The sequence below is a fragment of the Eriocheir sinensis genome, chromosome 42 (genome assembly GCF_024679095.1).
Source record: "Eriocheir sinensis breed Jianghai 21 chromosome 42, ASM2467909v1, whole genome shotgun sequence".
NCBI classification, from domain to species: Eukaryota; Metazoa; Arthropoda; class Malacostraca; order Decapoda; family Varunidae; genus Eriocheir; species Eriocheir sinensis.
Genome location: NC_066550.1, coordinates 671,324 through 696,323, shown reverse-complemented (window position 1 = coordinate 696,323; position 25,000 = coordinate 671,324). Strand labels below are relative to the sequence as shown.

Sequence of the window (25,000 nt, the reverse complement as noted above, 5' to 3'; positions counted from 1 at the left end):
GTGTTCCTTGCTATGCCCTTGGCCTCCCTATAATTAGTCGTGACACATAATCACTCAACAATGAACAAGAAAACAAAAACACCCGTCTAAGTCTGGGTTACACAGCACAACTAAAATTTTAGCTACGTCATTTTAAGCAAGTAGAATCTTATCATACATTAAAAGTCATCGTATCTCTCTTTAACAATGCAAACAAAACAAATTAACTAAGCTTTTACCTTTACCTACGCCGTTATAAGCAAGTATAATCTTCGCATATATTCTTCTTGAACAATCCAAATAAAAGTAAGGAAACTCTTAACCACGTCATGATAAACAAGCTGAATCTCCGCATACATTAAATACTCATCCTGTCTCGCCCTACACAGGCTGAGGGGCCAAAATTACGGAGATCAGCACCATGGCCACTCGCGCAGCTAACAGAGTATGCTCCCAAATCTACCCATCTTTCTTCAGCAATGCAAATACAAGAAAGTCGTGCATCAGGTCAGGCTATGGAGCGTAGTGTTGTACAAAAAAAGTCAAACTAATGAATCTGGGAAGCCATGCTATCTACCATGCTTGACTAACCGGTAACAATCTCGTTTTGTCCGAATTTTGCGTTCGCTTAATTTTGTTTTGCCTTTTATTGTTATTAAAACGGAGATAATCCATTAACAGAAAAGCAACCCACAACTGAGGTATTATTTCAACTGACCTTTCCCTTGTCAGTCCTTTAATTAATAAAAATGAATGAATGAATGAATGAATGAATGAGTAAATGATTAAATAACTGATATTTATACATAAATGAAAAAAATAATAAAAGCTTGTCTGAATGAATAAAATGATGAATGAGTGAATGAATGAATGAAAGAGGAAAATTTTGACGTCTGTAAATTCACACCTTTATTTAAATATATAAGCAAATAAAAAACTAAAGGATTAATGGAACAGGAAGAAGAAAAGCAGAGAAGATGGCGCCACTATAAACACTTGCCTGCGCCATGACGGGATAGGGCCGACTACCATTCAGGCCCCTCAAGCAAGCCTACCGGCGCTATAGGCGTAGACGTAAAAAAAAAAGGGTTGCGGAGCACAAATCTAAGTGTACTTTCGACACGCAAATTAGTCAAATGAAAAAAAGGAATATATTCTTTGCCACACTGGACGTGCCACCAAAGGAGAATTACAAACCAAAAATAAGATAACAACAAAACGCAAACACTGACGCAAACAAGAGCTAAAAATGACAATCAACCACCCATAACCAGAGACACGAAGACTATGCTCTCTGCTTTTATATGTTCGTAGGACAAATTCTCGCTGCTTCTTCCACCACGTTCTTTGTATTCATATATCACTGTTGGCGTGTTCGTGTTTCCCTTCCCGTGTCATCTCGCATCGCAGCCTCACTTTCATCTCTCGCCGTTCTCGTGCCTCACTTTCATCTCGTTCTCGTGCCGGTAATCTGTGTTGTGTTTTCGTTGCTTTCCTTGTAAGTTTTCCAAGTTTTCCAATTTTTAAAACTTATCTCCTCTCCTTCTCTCTCTTCTATCCTTCCAGCAGCTTTCTCAGTATTCTCCTCGTTCTCGTTTTCCTCTTCCTCCTCCTTCCCTCCCTCCTCCCCCTTTTCCTCCTCCTGTCAAGCCCACACCACAGCTCAAGTATCTAAACACACACACACACACACACACACACACACACACACACACACACACGTACCCCGCCTCCACCCCCCACACACACACACTTACCCCTTCCCCCAACACACTCCACACACACTTGCACTTACACTAACACAACAAAATCCTCACTTACCTCAGCCAATTACCTTCCTTACCTTACATACACACCTGTTCGTAGATCCAAGCAGGTGTTACAGGTGGAAGAGGAGGTGGAGGAGGCGCTCATCTGTGGAGGGAAAAGAGGAAGAGGATAACGAGGTGGAATAATATTAAGAGGGATGGAGATGAAGCAAGAAAAAAAAGAAAAAAACAAGTCGAGTGGAGAAGAATGATGAAAGGGAAAGAAAAAAAGGTGGAAAATATGAACGATGACGAGGAAAAGTAAGGAAAGAAGAACGAAAAAGATGAACGTGATGGAGAGTAGACGCTGGAGGAGGAGGAGGAGGAGGAGGAGGAGGAGGAGGAGGGATTAGTGCTGTGCGGAAGAGGATAGGAAAGGGAAGGAGAGGAAGGCTGGAAGAGGCTCACAGAGGGGGGGGGGGTGAGGAGGAGGGAGGGGGAGGAGGAAGAGACCTGGGAAAAGATTGACGTAGGGAGGAGGAGGAGGAGGAGGAGGATGAAGAGGAGGAGGAGGAGGAGGAGGAGGATGAGGAGGAGAAGGAGGAGGAGGAAGAGGAGGGAGGCGAATTGACCAGGGAGGAAGGATGTGATGGAAGGAGGGAAGGAAGGAAGGAGGGAAGGAAGGAAGGAGGGAAGGAAGGAAGAATGGAAGGAAGGAAGGAAGGAAGGAAAGAAGGAATAAAGGAAGGAAGATTTATAACCAGAAAATTCATGGAAAATAACATAACAAAATAATGTGAGGAGGAGAAAAAGATGGAAAGATATAGAGACACGGAGGAAGAGAAGGAGGAGGAGGAGGAGAAGGAGGAGGAAGAAGAGGAGGAAGAGGAAGAAGAAGAGCAGGCAGAAGTAGTGGTAGTAGTGGTGGTGGTGAATAAAGAAGATATCAAAAAGAGAGAAAAACAAGATGGAAAAAGAGGAGGACGATAGCTACCTGACGAGAGGAGGAGGAGGAGGAGGAGGAGGAGGAGGAGGAGGAGGAGGAGGAGGAGGAGGAGGAGCAGCAGAAGCCTCAGGGGAGAGCAACAGATCTATCGAGTCACGGGCGGCTGCTTCTGACATGCCGCAAGATTTAAGGGGGAGAGGGGGGGAGGGAGAGAGGGAGGAAGAGGGAGGGAGAGGAAGAGGAAGAGGGAAGGAGGGAGAAGAGAAGGGGAGCAGGGAGGTTAAGATGAGAGGCAGAGGGTGCGAAAGAGAAGAAGGGAGAGGAAGCAAGAGATCAGGGAGGAAGAAGAAGGGAGAGATAAGGAGAGGTTGGGAAAGGGAGGCAGGGAGGGAGAAAGGCAGGGAGAGCGAAAGGGAGTCAGGGAGAGAGCGAAAGAGAAGCAGGGAGTAAGGCAAGGGAGGTAGCGGTGAAGAGAGGAAGGGTGAGAGAGGATGAGGAAAACAGGGAGAGGGGAAGGGAAGTAGGGAGAGAAAGGACGAGGGAGACAGACAGTGAAAGGGAGACAAGGCAAATAGAAGAAGAAAGAGAGGAAAAACAGTTTATAAAGGGAAGAGATACGACGAGGAAATGAAACTAGTGAAGAACGGAAACTGTCTGAAGGAAAAATAAATGAGGAGGGAATGAAACTAAGAAACGAGAAGAAAAAAAAAAAAAAGAGAAATATGAAAAAAGAAAACGAAAATAAGAATGAGAAACAGCCGTAAATAGAAGAGAAACGAGTAGGGGAAACTAATATAAAATGGAATCAGTTGAAAATGAGAGACGAATACGGGGAAGACAGAACTAAGAAAACAAGAAGAAAAATAGATGGAAAAGAAACTAAGATATATTGTTAAGAGGAAAAGAGGAAGGAGTAGGAAACGAAAGTAATAAAGAAGAGAGATGAAGACGGAAAGAACAACCAAATAAATAAAATAAAAGCGAAAGAATAAAATCGATCTACAACGAGAGAGAACTGATCAAAGAGGGAGTTTCCGAGGGCAGACTATACAAGAATATTAGAAAGGGAAGGAGATTACCGCGGAGGGGATATCAGGGCAAGGAGAAGGCGGACTGGTTATATTGCGGAAGCCTCTCGATGCTACTCAACCACGTAATCCAGTCCCTTAAACAGCCGAGGAAAGGGAGTTAGGCTCGCAAAGGAGAAGGAAATGGGAGAGAGAGAATAAAGGAAGGGACGAAAGTAGGAGGATTAGAAAGGGTAGTGGGTAGAGGATAGAATTGGGGAAGAGACAAGGAAAGTAGGAAAAAGGGAAAGAAAAGCAAGATGAGAGTGAAAGAGAAAGGAGAGGGAATGAAAGAAGGAAATGAGGAAAAAAGGAGGGAGAGAGAAGGAGAAAAGGAAAGAGGAACTGATAGAAGGAAAGGACAAAAAGAGCAGAATAGGTAGGGAAGAAAAGGAGAAAGGAATACACGGAATGAAAGAAGGAAAAATCAAAAGAAGGAGGCTGATAAGTAGAAGGGAAGAGAAGGATACAGGGAAAGAGGAAGAGAAGGAGAGAGAAAGAGGAAGGGAAGGAGTGAAAGAGGGAGGGAATAAAAGAAGAAAAGGACGAAATTAGAGGATCGATGAGAAGGACAATATAATGAAGGAAAAATGAAGAAAAAGAGGGAAAGAATAAAGGAGGAAAGGGATAAATTAAAAGGACGATGAGTAGGATTAGAGAGAGAGAGAGAAGAGAGAGAGAGAGAGAGAGAGAGAGAGAGAGAGAGAGAGAGAGAGAGAGAGAGAGAGAGAGAGAGAGAGAGAGAGAGAGAGAGAGAGAGAGAGAGAGAGAGAGAGAGAGAGAGAGAGAGAGAGAGAGAGAGACTGAAAAGAAGAAAGGGAGGGAGGGAGGGAGACAGGGAGAGAGAGGGAGGGAGCGAGGGAGGATTCAGAAGATTAGGATGTCTTAAATGTTCTCTTGAAGGAATATGATGAAGGAGGAACGTGCGGCGGGCCACGAGGCGAGATTAGGGGCGACCGGGGATGAAAAAAAGTGGAAAAGATATGAAAATGAGGAGCAACGAAAAGAAATAAAGACAAGGAAAGCAGAGAAGAGAGGAAGTGAGATGTAATGAAACGCCGGAGAAAACAGTGAAAAATATATGAAAATGAAGCTTAAGAAATATGTCAATAAGAGAGGGAAATAAAATGAAGGAGATAGTGAATTGCAAGGGATAGACAAAGAAAACGGAGAAAAATGTATATGAAATTGAAGCGTAGAGAAAAGATGAATTAAGGAAGGGAAGTAAAGGGAGGGAAAAGTGAACTGTTATGGAAGGGTAAGGAAATAAAAGGATGATGCGGAAAAAAAGAAAAATATATGAAAATGAGGCGTAGGGAAAAGATAGATAAGGAAGGAAGATGAAAGAAGAAGGAAAAATGAGGTAAAGTGTAATGGAGGACGACCATGAATGAAAAGAGAAAAATAAATGACAAGGAGAAATAACGAAAAGATAAATAATGGAAGGAAATTAAAGGTAAGAGAGAGAAAGAGTGAAGTATAATTTAAGGGTAACTGAAACTATGAATAAGAGATGAAAATAAAGTGTAATGAAAATAAAAAAAGAGAAAGAAAAAAAGAAGATTGAGAGACAAGAACAATGAATAGACAAGGAAAATTAAGAACGATGATGGATGAAAAAGAGTGAAAGAGATATGAAAATGAAGCGTAACGAAAAGAAATGAAGGAGGGAAAACAGAGGAAAGGGAGAAGGTTGAGTGAAATGGAAGGGCATGGAAAAAACGAAGAAATATAGAGATGAAACGTAACAAAAAGAAACAAAGGAAGGAAAATAGACAAAAGAAAAATAAACGATAATAATAATAATAATAATAATAATAATAATAATAATAATAATAATAATAAAGTAAAAGAGGAGAGAGAAGTAATTGCGTGTTATAAAGACATGGGAAATGAAAAATGCAAGAATTACACTGTAGAAAAAAATGCAGTTTAAAAGAAAGAGAAAGAAAATGAAAAAAATAAGGTGAAAAACAAAATAAGGGAAAATTAATATAAAAGAAAAAAAATAAAGAGAAAACGGCGAAAGGAAGAAGTGGAGAAAACTGAGATCATAAACAAACGGAAAGACAAGAGAAAAGAAGGAACAAGAAGGAAAAAAAGTAGGAGAAAAACGAAAAAAAGACGGTGAAAAACGAAGAAAAAAAAACAAGAAGGGGAAAAATGAGGAAAAGAGGAGGAAAAAATAAGAAAAAAAGAGGAAAACGTGAGATCAAAATAAAGTGGGTTCGCGTTGTCTTGTCCAATTAATTACGTTGGACCAGTCAAGTGTTTTCCTCGTGTGTGTGTGTGTGTGTGTGTGTGTGTGTGTGTGTGTGTGTGTGTGTGTGTGTGTGTGTGTGTGTGTGTGTGTGTGTGTGTGTGTGTGTGTGTGTGTGTGTGCGCGCGCGCGCGCCTGAGGAAGTGTTTTGTTCGCTTGTTTGTTTGTCTTCTTCAATTTACTCTCTCTCTCTCTCTCTCTCTCTCTCTCTCTCTCTCTTCGTGTTCTCCTCTTCTCTCTCCTCCATTTTATATGTCACATCCTCCTCCTCCTCCTCCTCCTCCTCCTCCTCCTCTTCTCCTCCTCCTCCTCCTCCTCCTCCTCCTCCTCCTCCTCTTCCTCCTTAAGCACTTCCCATTTCCTTCCGCACCGGACAAACAGGACTTCAATAATCCCCAGGTCTCTCTCTCTCTCTCTCTCTCTCTCTCTCTCTCTCTTCCCTTCCCTTTCCTTTCCATTCCCTACTCTTCCTACTCTTCCTATTCCTTTCCTTCTTCTCCCTTGCTTTTCCTTCCTTTCCTTCATCTCTTTTTTTCACTACTGTTCAAATTTCTCATTCCCACATGCCTTCTTCCCATCTATCCATCTCTCTACCCATCTATTTCTATGTCACTATTCTTTTCATCGTTTACTGGGAGAAGGATCGGAAGAGAAGAGGAAATTAAGATAAAAGTGTAAGACAAAAGGGACCTGAACGTATGGCAAGAGCTTAAGGTATTGAAATAAGGCGATGAGCCTCCCAAGAGTTAGAAATCCTGCTGTTATTGGATAGGAGGAAAGGAAGGACAGGAAGGGTGTATAAAGAGAGGGATGAAGGGAGAATAGACCAGGAAGGAGGAAACAGGAAGGAAAAGAGGGAAAAAGGATGGAAAGGAGGAAGGGATGAAGGAAGAATAGGCCAGGAAGGAGGAAACCGAGGAAGGAAATTAGGAAAAAAGGATGGAAGGGAGGAAGGGATGAAGGAAGAATAGGTCAGGAAGGAGGAAACAGAGGAAGGAAAAGAAGGATAAAAGGATGTAAAGGAGGAAGGAATAAAGGAAGGATAGGCCAGGAATGAGGAAACAGGGGAAGGAAAAGAAGGATAAAAGGATGGAAAAGATGAAAGGATGAAGGAAGAATAGGGCAGGAAGGAGGAAGCAGAGGAAGGAAAAGAGGGATAAAAGAATGGGAAGGAGGAATGGGAGAATAAGAAGGGTGGATAGGAAGGGAAACTAGGGCAGAAAGGAGGAAATAGAGGAGGAAAGGAAGGAAAGTCGGTGTGGATATGGAAAGGGAGGATAAGAAGTGTGGGAAGAGGAAAGAGAGAGGGAAAAAATGAGGAAACGGAGGAAGGAAACGAAGGAAAGTAGGTATAAAGAAGTAAAGGGATGATAGGAAGAGAGGAAGGGAGAAGGACAGGAAAGAGGAAACTAAAATAACTGACCTCGTCCAACATTAGATAAATTAAACCTCTCGTTGACTTAAAGAAAAGGTCATGAAGTGTGTCAAAGGTGAAGGTAGTATTATCATGGGTCGTACTTTGTCTTGAGCATAAATAAGACTCTTTATTATTTATTTATGGATGATGAGGAAGAGGGATGACTATATGTTATGAAAAGGAAAATAGAAAGGCCTAAAACATCATGGGTCGTACTTTATCTTGAGCATAAATAAGACTCTTTATTATTTATTTATGGCATGATGAGGAAGAGGAATGACTATATGTTATGAAAAGGAGGATAGAAAGGCCTAAAACATCCTGCTCCAGCGAGGAAAAAATAGTGATGGTTGAAAATATGAACCGTGTGATATTACGAGCCCAGGAAAATCATAAATGTCCCTGAATAAGACGGCGCTGGCTGGAGTGTTTTCATGGATGTCACGAGAGAGGATTTTCTCCAACAAGGAAATATAAAAGGAAAACATGCAAATAGACGTGGAAATAGAAATGTTGAAAGGTGACGTGAACATAAACAACAACGAAAAAAAATCAAAGTGACGTGAATAGAAAAAAAATATGCACAGGACGTGAAAATATAAAGAACAAACAATGCAGAACGATGTGATGATATAAATAATTAATGTGAAACGAAGTATGAATAAAAAAGTGGTGTAAAAAATACGTGAAAATAAGAATAAAAGAATAATGCACAACGACGCGATAGTATAGATAATTAATGTAAAACGAAGTAATAACATAAATAAATAATCAATGCGAAACAAAGTAAACATATAAGTAATTAATGCAAAAGGTCACGAAAATGGAAAGTAAAATATTACAAAACGATGAAAAAATAGAAAAAAATAATGCACAACGACGCGATAGTGTAGATAATTAATACAAAACGATGTAATAAAATAATAACTAAATAATCAATGCGAAACAAAGTAAACATGTAAGTAATTAATGCAAAAGGTCACGAAAATGGAAAGTAAAATATTACAAAACGATGAAAAAGTAGAAAAAAAAATGCACAACGACGTCAAATTAAACAGATCCAATAAAATGACGATACAGTAATGATTCCCAGAAAACGACTCAGCAAATGGAAATATCGGTAAACAAACTAATGATGATATGCAATCAAATACGACACAAACATTAAAGTAAACAAACACAACGGCTGAAAAAAATGGAATACAAAACAAAAATGCGAGAGACCCACACCCACACGCACTCGAAAATAAGGAAAAAATAAATGCATACAGAAATAAAGATTGCATAAAAGCTACAAAATGAAAATGAAAGACAGTGCTACGCGACAATCAAGAAAATAATAAAAAAAACGAACCTGAAAGAAATACAAAACTATGAAAAGGAAAATACAGACAGAAAACCTTGAAAGTCATGCGTCACGGACAACAAAACTAAATAAAAAGGAAAAAAAAAAATACACAAAGCTGCAACAAATACAAAACTAAGGAAAAAAAAATAGACAGAAAACTTCAAAAATCCCAAAAGGTCTTTGTATGTCACGAGAAACAAACTAACAAACATAAAAAATAAATAAATGAAGAAAGAAAAAGAAACCTGAAGCACAAACTAAAGTAATCGAATCGTTTAAATAGTTTTCAAAGGCTTTTCCAAATGAGCGCGTCCACATAGCAGAAGGAAGAGGAGGAAGAGGAGGAGGAGGAGGAGGAGGAGGAAGAAGAGGATGGAGAGCAGGGCGAGTCCATCCTTATTGTTGGTGCGGTGATAATGGCGGCGAGGAGGAGGGCGGAGGGGCGTGATAATGATGATTTTATTAGAATCTCGCAGCCTCGGGGCCTCGGCTTTGGGGTCAGGAGTCACGAGGATCACCAGCAGGAAGAGTAAACCAGCGGCGCCTCTCACACGTGTCACCATTCGGACTCTGACGTCACGCGCCTTTCCCCTAGTGAGCGCGCGGGGCGGGGTCGTGCGTGGCGGTGATTGGCAACTGCGGGACCAATGGGAGCGGGAGGCGGCGTGTGAGCTCTCGCGTGACGCCTCGCGGGTGAACTGTCAACCAGATGGAAATTGATGGTTGGCCGCTGAAGTAATTGCTACCATTCAAACAGCAGGGAAAGGGGGAAGGCAGGAAGGGTGGATAGGAAGGGAGGGCGAAAGGGAGGATAGGAGGAAAGGACAGTAGGAGAGGAAGGAGGAAACAGAGGAGGGAAAGGGCGGAAAGTGGGTCTGAATGTGGAAAGGGAGGCAGGGAGAATAGGGAAGGAAGGAGAAACAGGAAGGAAAGAAGGAGGAGGAGATGATAGAGAGGGAGGAGTGGAAGGAAGCAAGGGAGGGAAGGGAGGAAAGGAGAGTAGGGCAGGAAGGAGGAAACAGAGTAGAGAAAGTGGATGTTGATATGGAAAGTGAGGAAGATAGGAGAGAGAGAAAGAGAAGAGAAGGGAGGAAGGAAGGAGATGGAGAAGGAATGATGAAGCAGAGGTAGGAAGGAAAGGAAATAGGTCAGGAGGGAAGGAGGAAACAGAAGGAGAGGATTGAAACTGGGCGAGAGGGAGGAAAGAGAGGATAGGAATGAAGGATAGGAAAGAAAGGACAAAGGTAGGGAAAATAAACCAGGAAGAAGGAAACAGAGGAAGGAAAGGAGGGAAAAGAGGAAACAGAGGGAGGAAAGGAGAGAAAGGGGGTGTAGATGTGGAAAGGGAGGAAGTAATGAAAGTAGAGAAGGAAAGAAGGAAGGACGAAAGAATAGAGGGATGAAGAGGAAGGGAGGAAATAAAAAAGGGATAACAGGAAAAGGAAGAAGACAAAGAAATGAAAGAAAATGGATGTGAAAGAGGAGATGGAGGGTAGGAAGGGACGATGGAAGGGAGGGAGGAAGGAAGAGAGAAGGGCAGGAAGGAAGAAACAGAGGAAGGAAAGGAGGGAAAGTGTATGTGGAGGAGGAAAGGAAGGAAAATAGGAGGGCAGAATAGAGAGGAAAAGAAGAATGGAAGGAAGAAAGAAAGGAGGAATGGAAAGGAGAAAGGAGGGATGGGAAATAGGAAAAAAAGAAAGGAAGCATGGAAGGGAAAGAGAAAGGATTAGGAGAAATGAGGAAGAAAGGGAAATAGAGAGAAAGAGAGGAAGGGAGGGAGGGAAAATTGGCTAGTCTGAAAGAGGGAACGAAATCAGGGAGGAAAGGAAGATGAGAAATAAGAAAAAGTTGAAGGGAAGGGGGAGGAAAGAAAGATGGGAGAAGAGAGAGAGGAAGGAACATTATAAAAACTAGGATCGAAGGAAGGAAGAAACAGAAGAGGAGAAGAAATGGGAAGGGGAAAAAGAATGAAAGAGGAAAAGGAAAGAAAGGGAAAAGAGAGAAAGATAAGGATAGGGAAAGTGTGAGATATGAAAAGGAAGGAGGAAGGAAGGAAGAAAGGAAAAGAAAAGAGATGAAGAAGAAAAGGGAAAGAAAGGTGGACACGGGAGGATAAAAGAAAGATAGAAAAGGAGAAAATGGAGATGGAATGATAGACGAGAGGAAGGAAAGGAAGGAGGAAAGGAAGGCGATAAAGGAAGGTCAAAGGAGGGAAAGGGAAGTGAGAAAACGAGAAAAAAATAAGATGGAAAAAGGCGGTAAAGGACAAGGAAGGGAGGAGGAGGAGGAGGAGGAGGAGGAGGAGGAGGAGGAGGAGGAGGAGGAGGAAGAGGAGGAGGAGGAGGAGGAGGAGGAAAAAGAAGGCATTCCAATGTCTTCCTCCCTTTTCCCCCTATTCGTTCATCTCCCATCTCCCCGTAGCGTCAGTGCGACTCACAAGAACTGGTACAACTCGTCACGGCCACATTTCTATCATGTACACAAATGCACGTAGTTTAATTCTCAAAAAAGACGAAATTAGGGCGTATATTGCAACAGAGAAACCAGATGTGGTAGCCATCACAGAGACTTGGGCCAACTCTATTAATCTAGAATCCGAACTGTCATTCCCTGGGTACGAAAGCTTCCACAAAAGTCGAAAGCACAAGTAAGGAGTAGTAGTAGTTTGCTACGTAAAAAGTACACTCCCTGCCATAAAAATAGACAAACAGGACGCAGAGAAATACGATTCTGTCTACGTGGAGATAACCGCAAATAACAAGAAACTAACACTTGCAACCGTATACAGGCCTCCGAAACAACAGGCAGCCGATGACACTGCCCTCTACGAAGAGATTCACTCTCTAACACAAAGCAAGGAAGCAATTATAATTGGGGACTTTAATTGCCCTAACATTGACTGGGGACTGATGACTGGAGATCAAGAGGGTAACAGGCTTATAGAAATGGTGGAGGATTCGTTGCTCACTCAAGTTGTAACTCAACCAACAAGAGAAAACAATCTGCTGGATCTGGTATTAGTAAGCGACCCCGACCTCATTCGCGACTGTACAGTTGGTGAGAAACTTAATGGGTGCGATCACCACTTAATCCGTTTTAATATCAATATATGTCACAAACTCGTAGATAATCCGTCAGTGATACCAGATTACAAAAAAGGAAATTTCAACTTAGCCCGTGCGCTGCTTCCCCCTACGACCTTGGCATCACCGACAACACAATCGACAACGCGTGGAACGTCTTCAAAGATAAGCTGTTGCAAGTAGAGAAGGCTACAGTGCCTACGAAATCCAGGCGAGTAAATGGGGCCGTAGATCCACCGTGGATGACCAGAGAAATAAAAAGGGCAGTAAACCTAAAAAAAAAGAATTATAATTTGATGAAAGAGAATGCTACGGCCGAAGCCAGCACACAGTACCACAACAGCCTCAGAGCTTGTCGCAGCCTTATTCGGAGTAGCAAACGCAACTATGAAAAGCAAATAGCGCGCGAAATCAAAAATAACTCCAAGAAATTCTTCACGTACATAAGATCGAAAAAGAAAGTAAAATCCAATATTGGTCCCCTGACAGACGAGACTGGATCTGTAACTCAGGACAGTAAACAGATGGCCAGAATCCTCAACAGTAACTTCGCATCCGTATTCACAGTCGAGGACATCGAAACCATTCCCGAGGGTCCTGACCCGCCGAGTGAGATCACGCCGCTGGAAATTGACTCAATATGCGACCAAGAAGTAAAGAAGTACTTGGACAAACTCGAGACGAACAAGTCAACGGGACCCGACAGTTTGTCCCCGCGGTTATTAAAAGACCTTAAACAACAAATACTTCAACCACTCACTAACATATTCAACCGGTCAGTTCAACTAAACAAGGTCCCGGAAGACTGGAAGATGGCGAACGTAACACCGATTTTCAAAAAAGGAGACAAAAGCGTTGCATTAAACTACAGGCCCATAAGTTTGACATCAGTGGCAGGAAAAATACTCGAAAAGATTATTAGAGATAAACTTGTTAAGTTTCTAGAAAACAATAATATAATCTCCGACACCCAGCATAGCTTCAGAAACAAGCGCTCCTGCCTAACGAATTTATTAGACTTCTTCCAAGGTATATATAAGAACTGGGATGCCCACATCCCCAGTGATGTTATATACCTGGACTTTCAGAAGGCCTTCGACAAGGTACCGCACGAGCGACTCCTTAAGAAACTGCACTCGGCGGGCATCGGAGCCAATCTGATCGCGTGGATAAGAGATTGGCTCACCGACAGAAAACAACGAGTACTACTCAACGGACAGGCTTCCGATTGGCTACCAGTCACTAGTGGAGTGCCTCAAGGGTCAATGCTGGGACCCATCCTCTTTATCATATATATCAACGACCTCGAATCAGGACTGAAATCCACAATATCGAAATTTGCAGATGACACCAAGGTGGGTGGAGATGCCCTCACAAAGACCGACTGCGAAATCATTCAGAAAGACCTCAATCACATTATCGAATGGTCGGAAAAATGGCAAATGTCTTTTAATGTTGACAAATGCAAAGTCATGCACATTGGGTCCCAAAATAGTAACCACTCACACATCATGAATGGGAGACCTGTGCAAGCGATGCAGGAGGAAAATGATCTTGGAGTCACTATCAGCAGTGACCTGAAACACGCGAATCACTGTAAAAAAGCATACAACAAGGCCAACATTAAGCTTGGGTTCATAGCGAGGAACTTCGAGTGTAAAACACCAGACGTGATGCTATCCTTGTATAATTCCATGGTAAGACCGCACCTCGAGTATGCAGTGCAGTTCTGGTCTCCCAATTGCAGAAAGGACATTGCTTTACTGGAAAAGATTCAACGACGCGCCACAAAGATGATTCCAACCTTCAGGGATCAACCGTACGAGGAACGACACAAGCGACTCAATCTCTTTACATTGGAGAAAAGACGCCTACGAGGGGATATGATTCAAGTCTTCAAGTATCTAAAAAAGTTCAGTAACATCGATTACTCCAAATTCTTTGAACTGCAAACCAACTCAAGAACTAGAAATAACGGTTTACCCATTCAGTCGAGTCGATGTAACACAGACATTGGAAGGAGTTTCTTTTCAAACCGAGTCATCCGCCACTGGAACAATCTTCCCTCAGAAGTAGTAAATGCGAATACCATCAACTCCTTCAAATATAGAATCGACCGTCATTTCGCTGCGTCGGGAGTAAACTGAATAACGAGGTGCTTTCATCTGCTCCTCAATATCGAGGTGCTTTCATCTGCTCACCAAGCCCCAAGTGGCGGTCGAGCAGATTAAATCACCCAAGCGGGGGACCTCGTAATGAGCCAATAGGCTTGCTGTTGCCTGCATTTCCATGTTTCCATGTTTCCCTTTCCCTTTCTCTCTCTCTCTCTCTCTCTCTCTCTCTTAATTATTTGCGGTGTCTTGTTCCTGTCTCTCTCATCTTCTCATTTTCCTCATTATGGCAAAACCATTGACAATTTTAAGAGGATGAGATGCATGAAAGGAAGAGGAAGAGGAAGAGGAGGAGGAGGAGGAGGAGGAGGAGGAGGAGATAGATAGATAGAGATTGACAGATAGGTAGATAGAGAGATGGAGAGAGAGAGAGAGGCTATGTGTGTGTGTGTGTGTGTGTGTGTGTGTGTGTGTGTGTGTGTGTGTGTGTGTTGACAAAGTTTTTCCGTTCCTCTTTCGTTTCATCATTAACATTACGTTCATTAGGGCTTCATTAAACATTACCCGTCCCGGCGATCCATTACAGGTAAATTCCCTTCATTAACTACAGGTGGGGCGCGCAGGTGGGTGATCGGAGGAGAGACTCGGCTTCCTCGCGCGGCAATGGAGACGAATGGCCCTTTTTTTTGGATGGTTAATGCTGGATAAATATTGATGCTGCAAAAATGGCTGTTGACTGTGTGTTTGTTTCTCTCTCATGATGAATTAATCCCTCACTCTCACTCTCTCTCTCTCTCTCTCTCTCTCTCTCTCTCTCGTTCGTTCGTTCCATATATTTCAGAGTTTCATTTTCTTTCCCTCAGCATTCTCTTTTTCCCTTTCATTCCCCTTACTTCATCTCATACCTCCTCCTCCTCCTCCTCCTCCTCCTCCTCCTCCTCTTCCTCCCCCCTATTTTTGTGGCCAATACGCCTTAGGAAAGCCAATATATCATGCCAAACCTACTTAGCTGTCCCTTCTCCTATAGCGTTAGAACCCACTCCCCTACTCTCTCTCTCTCTCTCTCTCTCAATCTAACTACACATTTCAATCAATTCAACCTTTCATTCGCTTTTTAATCCCTTCTCCTGTAACTCTCACTTTTTTTCCCTTTTTCTTTTATTTTCGCATTTTACCAATTTTGTTCCAGTGTGATATTCGTATTGGATGAACAAAAAAAAAAAGCGTGGCGCGGAAAGAATACTGCACGTGATAAGGGACCGCCGGCGTAGAGATACATTCAACTAATAGCGAATTCCATGTATCAAATTATTATATATATGAAGCGTGAGAGCAAATCCTGTTCATTAGTCTAACAATTTATCTTTTACGGGAGATCCGCTGTTTTTTTTTTTCCCCCCGATGTGTCTGTGTGTCTGTCTGTCTCTCTCGCTCACATTCTCACTTTCAATACCTCTCTCTCTCTCTACCTGCAATCACGTCACCTTTACGCACCTCCCCATCCCAATCACCACTATCACCACTATCATCACCAACACCACCGATTTCTGTGAGAGGTGGAGACAGGATGGGCAGTTACCTATCATTCCTGGCTCTCCCCACCCGGCAGCGAATAGGCACCGGGTATCGATCTGGGGTTGTGTCCCTGGGGTGGTGATCCGGTGAATCGAAGAGGAACACAACAAGGGGAGGAACACAAGGGGAATACCTAAGGGTGAATATCGAAGGGTGAATATTCAAGGACTTAGACACGGGAGACATGGGTTTGTAGTCATGTAAATAGAGAAAGATTTAGGAGCAGTAAGTAGCGGGCTTTTTTTTTATATTTTTCTTTACGCTCTTGAACTGTCTCCTTAGCTGTAAAAAAACAAAACTTAAAGCTGAATTACACACGCACACACACACACACACACACACGCACACACACACACACACACACACAGACACACACACACCCCGAGCCACCCTACACGACACAGTATGTTTTGCAAATATACTCGCAAATTCCAGCCAGATTTACCTGATAGCGCGATTCACTGATTCAATTACAAATCCGCCAAGCTGGAATTTAAGGCTGATGAGTGTGAAATAGCCGAGAGTCCCGCCATTACCTCCTCTCCCTGTATTGTTCGGGGGGTGGGGGTGAGAGAGAGAAGAGAGAGGAGAGAGAGAGAGAGAGAGAGAGAGAGAGAGAGAGAGAGAGAGAGAGAGAGAGAGAGAGAGAGAGAGAGAGAGAGAGAGAGAGAGAGAGTGTATGTGGTGTGTGTGTGTGTGTGTGTGTGTGTGTGTGTGTGTGTGTGTGTGTGTGTGTGTGTGTGTGTGTGTGTGTGTGTGTGTTTGAAACTGATAACAATGATAGTTGTACTTACTACTACTACTACTACTATTACTACTGCTACTACTACACATCATCATCATCATCATCATCATCATCATAATAATAATAATAATAATAATAATAATAATAATAATAATAATAATAATAATAATAATAATAATAACAATAATGAAGTAGAGACATTTTCGACAAATTGTTATTATCACTATTACGATTATTGGGTAAAGGAAGAGGAAGCAAACCCAGGTGTATCAGGGGAGTTTATTCCTGACCTGCGGAGCGACTCAAAGCGATACAGGATCCAAGAAGAAGAAAAGAAGAAAAAGAGGAAGAAGTCCCCTGCTCACTGATTCTGCGCAGCGAGGATAGCTTGTCTGAGGCTGTTTTGACGACGCCGGGGATGTGTGTGTGTGTGTGTGTGTGTGTGTGTGTGTGTGTGTGTGTGTGTGTGTGTGTGTGTGTGTGTGTGTGTGTGTGTGTGTGTGTGTGTGTGTGTGTGTGTGTGTGTGTGTGTGTGTGTGTGTGTGTGTGTGTGTGTGTGTGTGTGTGTGTGTGTGTGTGTGTGTGTGTGTGTGTGTGTGTGAAAAACGAAACTATAAGAAAAAAACTGAAACGTCAAACTTCCCCTTTTCGTCTCACTTTCCCGTCCCTCACACTCTCATTCCTTCCTTCCTTCCCATCTAGTCCCTCTCCCTCTCTCCCTCCCTTCCCCCTCCCTCTCTCAGCCTCACAGCCCCGCCACCTTTCCTATTATACCTCCGTATGGTCAATTTTCTCTCTTTATTAGTCAATTCAGGGATATGATTCGATTTGGGTTCGCAGATCCTGAAAATGGGGCGACAATACGCGCCTCGCCAGTAGCTTCCTCTTCGTCAGCGCCTAATGACCGTGAGATGAGGAACGCGAACCAACACAGAGAGGGAGGGACGTGGCCGCCTCTCTGCGTTTCTTTATACTCGAACATGTACGTTGAAAGGCATTTGGCTAGGACGGCCGAGGGGTTGTTGTTGGTGGTGGGTGTGGTTGTAGTAGTAGAAGTAGTAATATTAATGCTTGTTGTAGTAGTGGTAGTGTTGTTAAGGTGAATATTCCAAGTGGGGCTCGTCAGATGAAATGGTTGGAGAGTATTGTCGCTGGTTATTGGAGAAGTGTGATTATGGCGTGGTGAGGAGGTGGACCAAGACGAGGAGGAGGAGGAGAAGGAGGCGGAGGAGGAGGAGCAGGAGAAGGGAAGGAAACTAGAAAAACAAAAATAGCAACCCTTTATATCTTTTTATCATTCCTGTCCCGCTCTAAAGAAATTAATCTCCATAATTAGACAAAAAAAGGGGTTAACGTGATGTTCTCCTCTTACGTGAAAATTCTACCGGTGAAAACATATTGATGATGATGATAGTGATGATGGTAATGATGATGATGATGGTGGTGATGGGATTGAATGGCACTTATTATATCAACGCATTCTTCTTCTTTTTCTCCATTATCGTTCTTGTTGTTATCGTTATTATTCGTATTGTTATTTCTTCTATTCCCTTCCTTTATCATGAATTCACTTTCACTCTCAATTTCAGGGACGATGATGACGGTGATGATGGTATCGATCGACCTAACTTCCGCTATTATTGTTCCTCCTCCTACTTCTCTTCCTCCTCCTCCTCCTCCTCCTCCTCCTCCTCCTCCTCCTCCTCCTCCTCCTCCTCCTCTTCTTTTCCTCACACGATCTCCATGAACATTACTTTTGCATGTAAAGAGGGAGGGTTAAGAGGAGGAGGAGCACGAGGGGGAGGAGGTTGTGGATAGGGAAAGGGGGAGGATACGGCAAAGAGGGGTGAATGAGGGGAGATTGGGGTGCGAGGGGAGGATGAGGGAGTGAGGGGAGGATGAAGGGAGGGTGAAATTGTAAAGGGAAGGTGAGAGAGTGAAAGAGAACTGTGAGGGAGTGAAGGGAAGGTGAAGGGAGGTCGGGGGTGTGAGGGGGAAGGTTAGTGAATAAGAAGGGGTGAAGGTGTAAGGGTGCGAGGGGAGAGGGGTGCTGGGGTGGGGTGGGGAGCGTAGGCAGGTGTGAGGGGCGTGATGAGGCAGGTAAAGGTAGTCAGGTGTGCCATTAAGGTAAGCAAGCGGCCCCGAGGTGTACTACGGGAGGAGGAGGAGGAGGAGGAGGAACACAAATGAGCACAAAGAAAGAACAAACAACAGCAGACCTGATGGTTCGACTAGGCTACTACTACACTAACTATCTAAACAAAGGCGGAAGATGAAGGACAGCAAAGGCGAAGGCTCCTCGCCCCCCAACCCTCCAGCCAAAGCTGGCAGGATAGGAAAAGAACCATGCAGCATGGAAAAACTGCATGGAAATTATGCAGGAAAGAGGAAAGAACTACCATTACTGCTACCACTAACCGGGCGATAAAAACGGACAAGGACACCAGTATTCGAAAGAACTTAACGTTATTACGACAATGAGTAATATCTTAGTTGCTGGTTGGATTTAAAATACTTGTCTAATCTATTCTTGAAGGCCGTAACTGTTGTACTATCAACATCACAGGGTAGAGAATTCCAAACATTAACGACTCGATTGAAGAAAAAGTGTTTAGCTTCGTGCGACGAGAATCTTTTACCACTTATCTTGAAATTAAGATTTCTTCTTGTTCTATTTGATAGATCAATTGTAAAGTAATCTTCCGCATTAATATCACTGTATCCTTTAAATATTTTAAACTCTTCTATTAGATCGCCTCGCAGTCTTCGCTTTGATAGGCTGAATAAATTTACTTCTTTAAGCCTTTGTTCATACGAAAAATTTCTCAACCTAGGAATCATCTTTGTTACTCTCCGTTGAACCAGTTCTAACTTTCCTGTCTTTTCTGTAATAGGGAGACCAAAACTGTACACAGTACTCTAGACGGGGTCGAACCAACGAATTATACAGTTTTGATATTACTTTTTCCGATTTATTATTAAAGACTCGTCCGATGAAGCTAATCAATTTGTTTGCGGTTTTAACTACCTCTGAACAATGCTGACCGGGCTTCCAAGATCCTTTTCTTTACTTACTGCAGAAAGTTGTTGGCCATACATTACGTACCGAACGCGATTGTTATTTTTTCCGATGTGTAACACTTTACATTTGTAAAGGAGGAGGAGGAGGAGGAGGAGGAGGAGGAGGAGAAGGAGAAAACATTAACATTGAATAACAAGTAAACTAATGCCGAGTGGATACAACGAGGAGGAGAAAAAAAAGTACATGGAAAACAACAAAAACAACAACTACTAAAACAATTATTGAGCTTCTTCACATTGCAGAAAATACTGATGTAGAAAACAATAAACGTGTAGAATTCGTCTGTCTAGAAATAGGTGTAGAAAAATTGTGTGTAGAAATAATAAAAGAATAATAATTAGATGGAAAACAAAAACTAACGCATCAACAACAACAACAACAACAACAACAACAACAACAACAACAACAACAACAACAACAACTACAACAACAACAACTAAAGCAACAACTGAGTTTCTTCACATTCTAGTAGAGGTTCATCGCCTTCACCAGCATCACTACAACATTCTCTCTCTCTCTCTCTCTCTCTCTCTCTCTCTCTCATCTCTCACTCAGTCTCCCTCCAACAGAAAAAAGAAAAAGAAAATATCCACGAAAAATAAAACAACAACAACAAATAAAAAGAAAATAAAGAAATCCAGATCAAGTTTCGTTAAAATCTCGGGTTGGTAACAATTTTTAGGATTAACACTTGTTTTTGGTCTTTGTTTTTCCTCTTTTTTCCCCTTTTCTTTATCCTTTTCCCCTCTTTGTGTGTGTGTGCGTGTGTGTGTGTGTGTGTGTGTGTGTGTGTGTGTGTGTGTGTGTGTGTGTTCTAGTCTCCCTTTGTTTGTTCTTCTTTGTTCTCCTTTCACCTATTTGCATTTAGGCTTCGCGGCTGCCATTTCGTTGCCCGGTGGTGGCGTTTTAGCGTTGATTTTAAGCTTTCAGGAGGAGGAGGTAGGAGGAGGAGGGGGGAGGAGGGGGGAGGAGGAGGAGGAGGAGGAGGAGGAGGAGGAGGAGGAGGAGGAGAGGAAACATAAGAATAAGTTTGAAGTTATTATTTTTGTAAGACTGTATTGTGTTAAACTCCCTCTCTCTCTCTCTCTCTCTCTCTCTCGCCTCCTGTTTTGGTGCATATATTATTTTTTTTTTTACCTTAATCTTATTCTTCATATTTTCTTCTCTCTTCCTCCCTCTTTCCTCCTCCTATTTATGTCTCCTTTTTTATCTTTTTATTTTTGTTTTGTCTTCCTGTTTTTCCTCCTTTAAATATTCTTCCTGTTCTTCTCTGCCTTTCTCTCACCCTTTCTTCTTCCTGTTTCTCATCCTCTTGCCCTTCCTCTCTTTCTATACTTTCTATTCTCCATATTTCTCTTCTTACTTTTTCTGCTTCTTATCTTTGACCATTTCTTTCCTCTTCCCTCTTCCTCTCTTCCATTCTTTACCTTCCTCTCTTCTTCTCTCTTCTTCTCTTCTTCTCTTCTTCTCTTCTTCTCTTCTTCTCTCTTCCTCTCTTCTTTTCTTCCTCTCTTCCACTCTTCATCTTCCTCTTTTCTTCTCTCTTCTCTTCTTCTCTTCTTCTCATCTTCTTCTCTTCTCTCTTCTTCTCTCTTCCTCTCTTCCTCTCTTCCACTCTTTATCTGTCTCCATCATTCTACCTCTCTACCTCTCCTCTCCCTTTTTCCTTCTCTCTCCCTCTCTCCCTTTTCTCTTCCTCTGTCTCCATGTTCCTATCCCTCCTTTCTCTCTCTCCTTCACTCTTCTCTCATTCTCTTCTCCCACTTTTCTCCGTGTATCTTCCTTCTTCACTCTCTTTATCAATTTCCCTCTTTCCCTCTTCCTTCTTAATGTGTCACCAGCTATTCCATTTTCTCTTTCTCTCTTTCTATCGCTATTTTTACCCTTCTTTCTCCTACCCTTTTCCTTCATGCCTATTTCTATTCCTTTTCTTTTACAATTTTTTTCCTCTTCTTCTCACTGTGGTCCACCTATCTCTTTTTCTCTCTATCTTTATCCCCCTTTTCCTCAGTGTCTTTTCTGTCTGTTTATTTCTCTTATTTTTTTCTATTTCCTTCTTTCTCTCTCTTATATCTTTAGTGACCCTTTCTCTTTCTCACTTTCTCCCTATTTTCATTTCTTCTGTCATTTGCTCTCTCTCTCTCTCTCTCTCTCTCTCTCTCTCTCTCTTTTTTATTTAAACAAATTTTTACAAAAAAAAAGGAGGCTCAAAATTACACTTTTTTGGTATAATTATTCTAAGAGCCTGTGTATGGGACAAATTGAATTGTCGAATGTTGAAACATACAATCATACAAATACAAAATACGAAAAAGTAAAGAAAAACATGTAAAAACAATATTGAATAATGTCAGTTTGTCACTTTATATTTATAGTTTATAGCACTAGCGCACTTGGGTGTCCCTCACGCCACCTGTGAGCAGCCAGCTTCACCTGCTGCGTGCTCATGTTCTCCACTTGGGAAGTGGCATCCGTGAACATGTTCCACAGGCGTGTGGTCCTGGCTGTATATGTGCGCTGGTGCTGCCTGGAGTGTGATCGAGGCACCTCCACGAGCTGGTCACCGGAGAGTGTAGTCCGGGTGAACCTCTGAGCAGCGCGTGGAGGGAGCCTCAAGCTGCTCTCTCTCTCTCTCTCTCTCCCCCTTCTTTTGTCCTCTCTCTCCCCTTCTTTTGTCTAGTCTTTTATTTAATGTACTTTTCTTTTTCACTTTCACCTTTCTCTTTTTCTTCCTCAATGTGCCCTTCTCCCTCCCTTCCCTTCTATCTCTCTCTATCTCTCTCTCCCCTTCCTTTTTTCCTTTCTCACCTTCTTTTGTCTAGTCTTTTATTTAATGTACTTTTCTTTTCCACTTTCACCTTTCTTTTTTTCTTATTCAATGTGCCCTTCCCCTCCTCCCCCTTCGTTCCTCCCTTCCCTTTCCTTCTCTTCCCTTCCCTTCCCTTCCCTTCCCTTCCCTCCCTTCCCTTCCCTCCCCTCCCTTCCCTTCCCTTCCCTTCCCTTCCCTTCCCTCCCTCCCCTCCCCTTCCCTTCCCTTCCCCTTCCCTTCCCTTCCCTCCTCCCTCCCCCCTCGCCAACACTTCCTGTCTTGGCCTATACGTACGAGGCCGGAATTAAGCCCCAGGGTCACATTTCTGGATAATTAAGTTGGACAAAACACACGTTAGGGCGCGATAATTATCTGGTTGTGTCCTCTCCACTGCCTTACGTTTTCTGTGGAAATAGAAAACGTCTCAGCGGCTACATGCGAGGGGGTTGATGTTGTTGGTGTTGTTTTTGTTGGTGGTGGTTGAGGAGGAGGAGGAGGGCAAAAGAGGGAAGAGGAACATGGGTAGAAAGAGTAAAGAAGATAAGGGGGAGGAGGAGGAAAAGGAAGAAGAAAGAATAGAAAAAAAAAGGCGGTAAATGAAAATAAGGAGAAGGAGGAGAATAAGAAAAAGAACAATAAAGAAACATTGACAAAAAAAAAAGATAAGACAAAAATACGTACTTCATCGTAACATTACTGTACACGCACATACATTTTCATTGCTTAAACACACACACGCACACACACACACACACACACACACACACTAAGGACAGGGATGGGACTGCTTTACAATGAGGCGGTGAATATGTCTACCAACGAATGATATACTTCCAGGGGCGTCGGGTGTGTGTGTGTGTGTGGCAGAGGTGTTAATGGGGTGTGCTAACAATGATAAAGTACGGGCGGGGTGAAGGGTGTGGGTGTGGGCGGGTGTGTTATATGGTGGAGGGGGAAGAGGTGTGTGAGGAGGAGTGGGGAGGGTGTTGCGTAAGGGGCGTGGCGTCTAGCTTAAGAAAGGGAGGTGTAAGGAGAAATAGGGAAGCTTGTATAGGGTGTTTGGAGACGTATACAGGGTGTGGCAGGGGATTGAAGCGACTAGAAAGGCTTGTACGGCGTTTGGGGTGAGAAAGAAATCATTGGGTTGGAAGGGGGTGACGAGGGAATCATAACAGGGTCGTATTTCAAAACATTTCGTCGTGGGCATTTCCAGGAGTATTTTTATGGCCCTGGTGGTAGTCTGACCCTTCTTCTGTACCCTGAACCTAAAAGAACACTCGTTAGAACCCAGCTGGTCTCCATTTTGGCCTTTGGAAATAGCTGATATGAGAAGCGAAATTGTCTTAGAATACCAACAAGCTATGGCTGGTATTACTAGACATTTCACTTCTCACATCAGCAATTTCTAAAAGTCAAAGAGGGGATCAAGCGGGTTCTAATGAGCGTTTGTTTTAGGCTCATGCTACAGAAGAAGGGTCAAACTACCATCAGGGTCATAGAACTACTCCTGGAAATGCTCACAACTCCTACGAAAACCTTGTCAAATATGTGTTCATGGGCGGCGAAATGTGTTAATACGACCCATAGAGTCTTGTAAGGGGTGAGGAAGACTCGTACAGGGTTTGAAAATAGTTGTGGAGGCATGTCAAGGGTTAGGAAAGGTGTAAGAAAGGAATGATAAGGTCTTGGAAGGGGTGAGAATGTCTATACAAGGCTTGGGAGGGATGAAAGGGGCTTGTAAAAGGTATGGTAGGGATATGATAAAGGAATTCCAGGGTCTTGAGAGGGTGAGAGAGCTTACAGGGCTTGAAAAGGGTGAAAAGGTGTATGACAGGTGCGTGAAAAGATGAGTGACGTTGATAATTAAAAGGGAGTGAGAAATGACAGGTATAAATGCATGAAGGTGTTGATGACAAGGCTGGGGTGGAGTGTGGCGTCAACAGGGTGCGGCTTGGGTGTGGTTAAGAGTGTGGAGGCTGTGGCAAATGTGGATAGACGGTGTGGTTACGGTGAAGCATGCGGGTGGTGTGTGTGGTTATGGTGTGGCCAGGGTGTGACAGGGTGTGTGTGGCAAGGGGTTGGGTAGGAAGGAGAGGAGAGGAATGTAAGAAAAAAATATGAATCAAGTTATGAAATGAGGAAATGGTAAATAGAACTGGAAAGATGTGACAAAGAAAAGGAATAAAGGGAGCAGGATAGAAAAAAGAGGGGAAAGGAGGAGGAGGAAGAGGAGGAGGAGGAGGGAAAAGGAGGGAAGAGAAGCATTGGTAGAAGTAGTAAAGTAGATAAGGAGGAGGAGGAGGAGGAGGAAAAGGAAGAAGAAAGAATAGAAAAAGGAAGGGAGGAAAAGAAACGGAAGGAGAGGGAAAAAGATAACATTAAAGACAACATGAAAAAGGAAAAAAAAATCGGTACAGGAAAAGTAAAAGATAATGAAACGGGAAAAAAAGGAAGCGGAGAAAAGAAAAGGGAGGGACCGATGCAAGGGAGAATAGAGGGAAGAGGAGGGAGAAGAAAGGGCGGAAGAAGAAACGGAAGAGGAGGGAGAAATGAAGGTAAAAGAAAGGAGAGGAGCAGGAAAGTGAAACGGGTGTGGTGCAAGGAGGAGGAGGAGGAGGAGGAGGAGGAGGAGGAGGAGGAGGAGGAGGAGGGCGTGGCAGGGAGGAGTGTGGAAGTGAAAATGAGGTGATAAGGGTACACATGGGAAAACACACACACACACACACACACACACACACGATGAGGTAATAACAACCAAAACAACTTGAATAAAATGATGAGAAGGAAAGAAACGGATAAACAAAACGAATATGCGATGAGAGAAGAATAA

At 42.9% G+C, this 25,000-nt stretch overlaps 1 long non-coding RNA gene across 1 annotated transcript in view; it reads right to left on the bottom strand.

Annotated features, from left to right (window-relative positions):
* The window catches only part of LOC127009784 (uncharacterized), a 118,088-nt gene that overhangs the window by 73,695 nt on the left and 19,393 nt on the right, over positions 1–25,000 (bottom strand). Inside the window, exon 2 of the long non-coding RNA XR_007762256.1 lies at positions 1,823–1,893. This is a non-coding gene — a long non-coding RNA (uncharacterized LOC127009784). The remainder of the gene's footprint in view (positions 1–1,822; positions 1,894–25,000) is intronic.